Source organism: Chenopodium album, chromosome 9 (genome assembly GCF_948465745.1).
Source record: "Chenopodium album chromosome 9, dcCheAlbu1.1, whole genome shotgun sequence".
In the NCBI taxonomy this organism is placed as follows: Eukaryota; Viridiplantae; Streptophyta; class Magnoliopsida; order Caryophyllales; family Amaranthaceae; genus Chenopodium; species Chenopodium album.
In genome coordinates this window covers 52,378,975-52,386,395 of record NC_137842.1, presented here as the reverse complement: position 1 = coordinate 52,386,395, position 7,421 = coordinate 52,378,975, and positions in this window count along the sequence as shown.

Genomic DNA, 7,421 nt, shown 5'->3' with positions numbered 1-7,421 from the left:
ATGTAATTGTCCTTAGCCTCCTGGCCTAAGAACATGCATTATGCATACATTATTTTCAGGACAAGCAATTCAATCCATACGATTCATTTCGTCTTGCTCAAGGAGGAAGTTCAAAACTTCTTTCCTTTTTCATTATTTTATTTTGGGGAAGTTCAAAAACTTTTTCTAAGTTTTCATCGAAGGAAGTTCGAAAATAAAAGTTCAGTTTTCACATCTTTCTTTTTCGGGAGAAAGTCGGTACTCTCCACTCATGACAAAAATTGACGAAAATTTTTTGCTTTTGCATCTTCGTTTGCTTGTGTCTGCACACACACATATACACACACACACACACACACTCACAAGTCATACACATGTCATGTCACATCAAGTCAAACTTGGTCAAGTTAGTGTTCAAGTCAATCACAGTATATACGAGTCCATTGGCAAATTTATTTTTGCAGGTCTTATCTACAGCCCACGTCAGGGGACAAACGGACCATCTACAGCCCACGTCCGGGGACAAGCGGACCATCTACAGCCCACGTTCGGGGACAAGCGGACTACCATCATTTCACGGCGCAAGGTTCTCGATACACAGAGACTTGCAATCTCATCATCTTTCGACTTTCCTCAAGCATGGAAAGTATTATCCGGTGGATTTTTCTTCAAGTATAGAAAACCGCCAAATCGGCTTTCCTCAAGCATGGAAAGTATTATCCGGTGGATTTTTCTTCAAGTATAGAAAACCGCCAAATCGGCTTTCCTCAAGCATGGAAGGCACTATCGGTGGAATTCTTCAAGCATAGAATGACACCACATTCATCAGTCGGCTTTCCTAAGGCTTGGAAAGCGTTATCGGTGGATTTTTCTTCAAGTATAGAAAACCGCCAAGTCGGATTTCCTCAAGCTTGGAAAGCGTTATCGGTGGATTTTTCTTCAAGTATAGAAAAGCGCCAAGTCGGCTTTCCTCAAGCATGGAAAGCATCATCGGTGGATTTCTTCAAGCATAGAATGACACCAAATTCATACGTCGACTTTCCTCAAGCATGGAAAGTATTATCCGGTAGGTTTCTTCAGGCTTAGAAAACTACCAAACTCCTCAGTCGGCTTTCCTCAGGCATGGAAAGCGTTTCAACAGACGTCATCCGGTGGATTCCTTCAAGCATAGGAAGCTACCAAGCTCATTTGCCACCAATAAACTGGTGTTAGATAAGCATTCTATCCCTTCACTCTTTTATCTGTAGATCTAACATTATTCTGCAGGTATCGGCGTATACAGAATGATTTAGGATCGCATAACGTCTTAAATCATTCTCCGTCCCTATTGGCTACTTTGACTATCGTTTTCGAAACTGACGTTTCTACAAACTCAGTCAAAGTGGGGGCTTCTGTAGACACCTAAAAATGTCTCCCTAAAACCAAACCCGATGATGAACAACCTTTCACCACCACTATTGGCCGGGTTTAGTATTTAATCCCGAGAGTGCTTAAAAAATCGTATTTTATTAAATTCATATTTTTGAACAGTCCATGGATTAGTCTTGATGTTTGGTAAAAGCATAGTTTTAATTTCAGCCCAAACTTATTAATTAATTTTTAGCCCAAGCCTTTTTTATTTTATTGTTTTATTATTTATTTTTGGCCCAAACCCTTTATTTATTTTAATTTAATTTTAGCCCGAATAATAAAAAGTCAGAAAAGGCCCGAAATTATCAATCGGCACTTAAAATGCCGAAGGAAATTAGGGTTAAAAATGTATTTAGACGGAAAAACAGGCTGAAATTTCCCGCGCCACGGCAGGTACCTACCATGTCACGGGAATCCTTCCCGTATGACGGTGGAATTTCTCGTGACACGGGAGGTCTGTCGTGACACGGGACATTCCGTGTCTTTTCCGCGTAAACCCTTAACGCGTTTTTTATCCCGTTTTCTGAAAATTTCCCGCGTCACACCAAAAATGTATCGTGTCACGGGAAAGTGTACCGTCTGACGGTGGAGCTTCCCGTGTCACGGTACAGTTTGACCGTGTCACGGGATACTTTTTTAGGGTTTTTATCATTTTAGGGTTCCGTGTGGTCCCTCAGCACATTTTCCCTATAAATACCCCCTCGTTTCTGATGAACGGTGCACCGAGTAATTCTCTTATTTTATTTTCTCTCTTCTATGCTTTAGCCTAAACACTAGCCTACCCTTTTCACTTCAAAATTACTTCTTCAAGCACTCAAAGGAGTCCATATTTTACTCGTGGTTCTGTCCTTAAGCCAAGGCGTGAAAGGTAGAACTGTTTGAGGGTTTGGCCCCAAAATCAACTTTATTTTATTTAATTTAATTTAATTATTGTTTTATTATTTCCATGAAGTTACTAACTCGTTTATTATTTTGTAGTTGCAAACAAACAGAATCAAAGTAAGAGTCATGCTCCTTTTATTTTTATTATTTTTCTAACGATTTTATGTTGTTGGAATTGTGATTAAATTGGTTTTAATATTAATGTTGTTTTATTATATTTATGATCACCATATTGCATGTTTAAAGGGAATATGTAATTGAAAATCACGCTTAATAAGATAATTTGGACAACCGGTTAATCTTATTATTAATTGAAGTGATCACCAATATTTTAGAATTATGTGTGCATTAATGTTAAACCAATTTAGTTAAATAATAGTTTGGAGCAAATTGAATCTGTGTTTGTATGCCTTTGAGATCGCAGGAATCACTTTTCAATATAAGAATCGAGTAGAGGCCAATACGGGCGAATGTGACTCCATGACTCACTTCGTACCATCATCCCCGATCCTCCTTTCGTGGTTCCGAACCATATGGAGTTAGTAATCTCATGGGTTATGAATGGGGTGTAACCTTCACGGGTCAGTCGTTGTTGCCTTCGTTTTCCCTTATCGTGGTTGCCTTTTTATGATCCGTGAACGGTTTACAAGTTCCTTAAAAACTTGTTGGCGGCTCCCTACTTTATTTGTCCCTAATCGTTGTCCCTAATCGTAATGTCAATTCCCACTTCCTATGAGTGCCAAGCATATTCACCACATGCTTTAACGTAGGCGCACTTTGAGCGACGCCTACAACTACCTTATTGAGTTTATCTCACTTTTCTGAAACCCATATGTGTTCTACATATGGACATAACCATCTGGGAATTCATGCTTCATGTACCCGATTGAACGCTCTAACCAACAAAGAGTACATCCGAGAATGTTGAATTCACCAAACCAAGGAAGCGAGTTTAACTCGCGGGGTCCCATCCACTCGCGCCAACCCTTCCAAAGGTAAGGCTTCCGTGCGGTGCATTCAGACTCATAACCATGGACCCTCTTTGACGAATCCATATCCTGAAATTTAGAGAAATGGAACCATGGTTAGGTTGCAAACTCATTGCATCATGTTGTGACTACTTATGCATCTCTTACTTGTACATACTTATTATGTGACTAAACTAACCGTTTTGTTTGACTTGTGTTTGTAAATAAGTCTTAATAAACTAACCAATGACTAAAGGGGTTTTTTTAATTAATTGATTAATTAATTTGAGCTAAAAAAATATACCTAAAATCGAGTCATAGTTTCTTTGAGTCAACCCGGATTTTTATCCCCGTATACTGCACAAGAGTCAACTTTTTTTGGTCATAGCCGGAGTTCTACGAAGAACTACGAGTCGTACAACTTATGGATCTGTAACCCTGAGTTTTATCTTTAATTTGGCGCTGGTTTCGTTCCAATCAGAGTCACAGATAAAAGGTTATATATAAAATACCACAGCCTGTCCAGTTTAATGCATATACATGAAGTCTTAACTTAGTCTTTGCTTGAGTCTAGTCACAAAGTCTAGCCACATGGTCATGACAAAAGTCTTAACATGTCACCTACATTCAATAGTCATAGCACACACTTTGTGTATATGTCACTATGACCATGTCTTAGGTTCATGCATGAGTCGTTTTTTCCGTCATTTGAGGAGGGGGTACATTCTATTCCTAATTTTTTCATATCTCTCCATCTACATTATCTTTCCATTCTCTACATGCTTTCTCCATATCACAACCTTCATTCTTCCTACCTTCTTCCATCCATGCATGTTGAATCGAGTTTGAGTCATGTGATTGACAAAAAAAAAAAAAAAAAAAAAAGGGTAATGATGAAACAAATGCACAAGGCAAGCTTCTTACCAAGATTTCATGCTTTCTTCTTCTTTTTTTGAAACCCTTTCCCCAATAAGTCTAGCATAGGCACCCTTCATCCTCCTTGAATTTATTTCTTAAAGTTTGATTTTTACCCTTCACTTTTTAAATAAAATGAGAATTTATTTCCTTACATACGATCAACGTATTGCCCAAAAAAAAAAAAATCCAAGTCAAACTAAGCACAAGATATACCAATGATTTGAGGCACCCCTTGTAGCCACATCATATCACCTTTCACCCTTCAAATATGCAATCCTTTTTTGATAAACCACTTTGAGCCTTGTCTAACGATAGACCTTTCATTTTTCAACCCATATCTACCTAACCTTGGGATGGGATGGTGTGCAACTTATGCAATTTTAAATTTTATAAAAAGCTTGAGTGACTTCAAATAATTAAAATAGCAAAAAAAAAGCAATAAAAAAATAAATAAAAGTGTACAAAAGGGCAAGTTTTCCAATGTCTTTGACATGACCATATCTTTGATATGAACACGTCTCAGATTGCGTCTCTTATCGAGTGCTCGGTACCGTGCCTGAGAAACATGAATGCCAAGCGAGTGATAGACCACGTTATCGGGGTTGCCCATACTTATAAAAATAAAGTAAATGCAAAACTAAAAGAGAGAGCAAAATATGAACTAAAAAAAAAAAAGAGAGCTAAAAAAGAGTTAGACCCCTCAAGCATAATAATACAAAGATTCAAAAGAAAAGGTTGTACACCTTGGGGGTTTATCTAGGGTCTTGAGCCTTTATCCCTTTCTTCTTCAACCTTTAGCCTAACCACGTTAAAACCCTTAAAAGACCTCTTTGAGTTATACACACACTTGTGCGAGGTTTGGCTAGAGCTACGTTCGACCTGATTCCTAACGGATGCGTAGGCAACCTCACATCGAGGTAAAAATGCATTTATATTCACATCCACACACTCACACCATGATCATATCAAGGGATCCGTTATGCTAATCCTTATCCATTTAGAGCTAGAGTTGGGGGCTTGATCCTTACATTATCAGCCTACCCAGTCTAAGAGTCACCACCATTTGACTTTTTTCAATATATATTTTTCCACACACTTAGCCCTTGCGACCTAGCTTTAGTGTCACTATCACACATATCACAGATACATGACCAAATAGTCCTTTCCTTAGGAACCCTTTGTAATGAAATCTTAAAGCATACTTTGTCATAACAAAATCACTCATCACTAATCATTGTATCACAAAGTACGAAGTGCTTAGCCTCCGTGCGGCCTAAGTTACCCAAATACTTTCATCATTGAGTCAACAATTGAGATAGCTTAGGATGAATAAATCCTTGAACCTTGAGAGATAATATCAAACAACATTTGACTAAGCTCATTCAACATGCACCATAAAAAACTTCTTCCTTTTTGTGTCTTTCTTTTTCGGGAGAAAGTCGGTACCCTCCACAAAAATGACGGAAAAATTTTGAATTTTTGCTTTTTCACATTTTGAGTCAAGCACATCACAATACAATGCACACACGAGTCATGAGTCACACGTGTCAACTCACCTTAGGTCAACCTCAAGTCAGTCAGTCCCATTGAGCCAACCTCAAGTCAGTCAATCACTTTAGGTCAACCCTAATTACAAGAGCAAAGTCCTATAGTCCAAAATGTAAATGCAGGTACACTAAGTCAGAGACGGACGGGTAAGATTTACAAAAGGTTTGAAGCAAAAGGACGCAAACAACTTGGAAAATCAACTAGAGTCAGCTTGATTGCAATCATATTTGATTGTCGAACAGCTTGACGGCGGTCATATTAATTGACAGGGTTCCCTTGGTACGCCAGTTAGCCCCTATAAGCAAATTGACATGATTAGTAGTCGGCTCGATTACAGTCGCAGTAAGTGATTGACCTGACGACGATCGTCTCGCTTAGCTTAAGCGCCTAATCATTGGCTAATTACAAGCACGAAGGCATCGGTTCAGAAGCAAACACTTATACGACCATATTTCCAAGATTGGATTGTCATCCCCAACCGATAATATTTCCAAATATGGATTGTCGCGCATTCTTCTTAAACGATAATTTTTCCAAGATTGGATTATCGTGCTCCTTCTCTATTTAGCAATTTTTTCCAAGTTCAATTTGTCATCGCTGGCAAGTTTTCCGTGATTGGATTGTCATACACCCAGTTCCCTATGGCAAAATTTCCCAAAGTATTGTCGTAGGTCTCTATTCATCATAAATTTCGACAAAGGTTCCTTAACGTGGATTGTCATTCATTTTAGTAAAGTGGCAAATTTTCCCGAACTGGATTGTCGGTCAACTCTTTTTTGCAAATGTTCCAAGATGCGGATTGTCAATAGTGGAAATATTTTCCTAAAAGGATTGTCGCATAACATTGGCAAATTTCCAAGGTTGATTGCTTTCAAGAGTTATATTCCAAGAGGTGGATTGTCGATCGTAGCAAATTTCTTATGACAGATTGTTACAAAGCATTGTTTACTTTTCCCAAAATTGGATTTTTGCAAATTTTCCGAGATACGGATTGTCGTTTCATCGTAGCAACATTTCCAAGGATGGATTGTTACGTGGCATTGACAACTTTCCCTAAATCGGATTGTCATACATCATTCAAAGAGTTGTGTTGGCAACTATTCCCAAAGAAAAGAGGATTGTCATCACCCAAAGCATCAACAGCAAAATTCAAGCAGTAGTAAGGGTCAAAAGGCAGTGGTCTTTCGGTAATTTTCTTCGGAATATTATCGCAACAATTGAGGGTGGCTTCAGGCGAAGCAATCTTCGATCATGTTCCCTGGCTTACGAAAGATAGATGGTCACAAAGTGGTAGAAGATCGTTTCAGGAGAAGCAATCTTCGATAGTATTCTCTGGCTTGCAGAAGACTATCACAACGGAAATTTGAGGCAGTTACAGGCGTAGTAGTCTTCAGGCGGTATCCCCTAGTTTGAGGAAGATCGTCAAACAAAAAGAAGCTCTTTGCTCAGAGACGCATGGGTATATCAAAAAAGCTCTTTGTTTAGAATGCGTGAACATATCTAGAAAATCTCCATCGTTCAGAGACGAGTGAACATCAAAACAATAAGATGACGTTCCCTAGCTTGAGGAAGGTTGTCACAACAGAAAATACAACAACGAATCAGTTACCTCCCAGAGACGTGTGCTTGAAGGTGCAAGATACGCGTTTCTTAACTCCTTTATCTATTTTAACTAACGCTAGTTTGCAGGTATTGGCGTTACAAGAATGATTTAGG